Here is a 2,340-nt window from a genome sequence, read left to right as displayed (position 1 = left end):
ATGACCGCTGCCGGCACAGGGACGGTCGCCCTGCCTCCCCCTCTCCACTCGCCGCTGGCACCGGAGCTCGCCGGCAGGTCCGTGGTCCCGCCCAGTCGCTCGCAGACTGGCTGGCCCCGGGGTCAACCAGTTCGGCAACAAGTACATCCAGCAGACCAAGCCCCTCACCCTGGAGCGTACTATGAACCTGTAGCCTCTTACCGATTATACTTTTGGTATAAAAGAGCCCCTCTATGAGAAGGGCAGCTCTGTTGCAGCCAGATGTCAGCGTATGAGGGAGGGATTTGATAAAATTGGCATGAGAAGGATTGTAGAAGGGGTTCTGATTGCGCATGAGCACCGGCTACCCGACGTGTTACTGCCACAGCTGCCAACAGCTTTCTTCAAATTACCTGGTGGTGAGCTTAACCCTAGAGAAGATGAAGTGGAAGGACTAAAATGCTTAATGACAGAGATACTGGATCATCAAGATGCAGTCCTGCAGGACTGGGTCACTGACTACTGCATTGGTAACTGGTGGAGAACAAATTTTGAACCTCCTCAGTGTCCATATACTCCTGCACACATTACAAAACCTAAGGAACGTAAGAAGTTGTTTTTGGTTCAACTTCAAGAGAAAGCCTTGTTTGCAGTTCCTAAAAATTACAAGCTGGTATCTGCACCGCTGTTTGAACTGTATGACAATGCGCCTGGATATGGACCCATCATTTCTAGTCTCCCTCAGCTTTTGTGCATATACAACTGAGTTCCTCACAGCAGAGAGGTAAGAGAAGCCATCTCTGTGAGCACAGCTATACATAGTGTAGAATAAACATGCTAGAAAAGTTTTTTTGGTTTTCTCTCTTTCCCAGTCCCTAAATTGCCACCTACTTTCTGTTGTTTGAATAGTACAGTTAGTATAGAAAACGAGATTGTGGTATAAACAAACATGATAATGTTTGATTTACTTTTGGTTTTACTCACACTTCTTTAGTACAACATTAAACAAAGTAGACTTTAAAAAAAAAGTAGATCTATGTTAACATAATTTATTAGTATTTTTCTCTTTTACTTCTTTTCATTTTGATGTCAGAGACAATGGAGAAAACTGGAAAGGGTTTTCTTTTACTGCAAATAAGCAGAAAGTGAAAAAAATATTTTAAGAAGACAGCTTGAATTACTGATGTTTTAACTATAGTACTATAGGAAAATTAATTGGACTGGCACTCTATAGTGAATTGAATATATCCTTGATGAATATCCCAAGTTTTTTCCAAATTATTCATTAATTGCACAACTATTATTTATAAAAACTAATTATTGTGATTTAAGATTTAATTTATCATAAATTAATATATAGATTTGAGTCCACACATTCACAAGTACCAAGTAACAAATACTATGTGCAGTTTCAGTGTCTGTATTTTCTTTGTGCTCATAGTGATATTAGGGTAAACTGTAAGTATTTTAATTGCCTCAAGTTATTGAGATTAGACAAATTAGGAATTAGTGATCAAAAGACATCATAAAAATGAAAGTTTTAACTGCATAGTGAATAGAGAAAAATGATGAAAAATACTAAATTATCACAGTGCAAAACAGCATGCACTTTAAGACATCAAAGGACCTATGCTGTTATCATCTCTATCAAATACATGCTTTAGCTGGTAATTAATTTCAATAAAATAGCATCCATTGTGTTACATCAGTATTTATTCATATGAAATTTATTTTTACAGCTTTAGTTTTCTTGTGTTTATGAATTTCCTTTGATTGTATAAATGTGAAAAAGACCACAAGCAAGGCATTCATATCTAGTTCTATTTTGTACATTTTGAAGTGGTAATATAATAAAATCAGTAATATAATAAAATGAGAATACTGTTGCCTTTCAGAGGGATTAAAAACACTGCTCTTTTTATAACTGTGACAAATGGAAGTAGTTATCCTTAATACTGAAATATGTAGATATTTGATTACGTTGGAGAATTTTAAGATTTTAAGTAACTGAAGTAAATATCTAGCTAGTGACATTATAAATATTCATTAGTTTATTAAATATTATCTAAATATGTCCATGGGTCAGGAGCTGCTCTAGACACTGGGAATGTAGCATGAACAAGACCCATCCATTCCTTTCCTCAAAGAGCTTAAAATGATGAGTTATAACAGGAAAACCTAAACTTCTAAGAGGTGACAATTTAAGCGAAACTTGAAAAGAGGATTAGAATGATCTGGTTGAAAGGAAGAAGGAATAGCTTATGGGAGCGGCTTGAGGTGGAAAAGAACATGGCGTGCCGAACAAACTAAAAGCAATTCTGTTTAGCCAAAAAGACAGAGTGATTATGAGAGTCTCATGAG

At 36.7% G+C, this 2,340-nt stretch overlaps 1 pseudogene; it reads left to right on the top strand.

Annotated features, from left to right (window-relative positions):
- On the top strand, nt 1–745 carry LOC105096272 (cleavage and polyadenylation specificity factor subunit 5-like; annotated as a pseudogene).
- Nucleotides 746–2,340: the final 1,595 nt, after the last annotated feature.

Source organism: Camelus dromedarius, chromosome 15, assembly GCF_036321535.1.
Source record: "Camelus dromedarius isolate mCamDro1 chromosome 15, mCamDro1.pat, whole genome shotgun sequence".
NCBI lineage: Eukaryota > Metazoa > Chordata > Mammalia > Artiodactyla > Camelidae > Camelus > Camelus dromedarius.
Note: the sequence above shows the minus strand (reverse complement) of the source record. Positions and strands in the feature narration are given on the sequence as shown.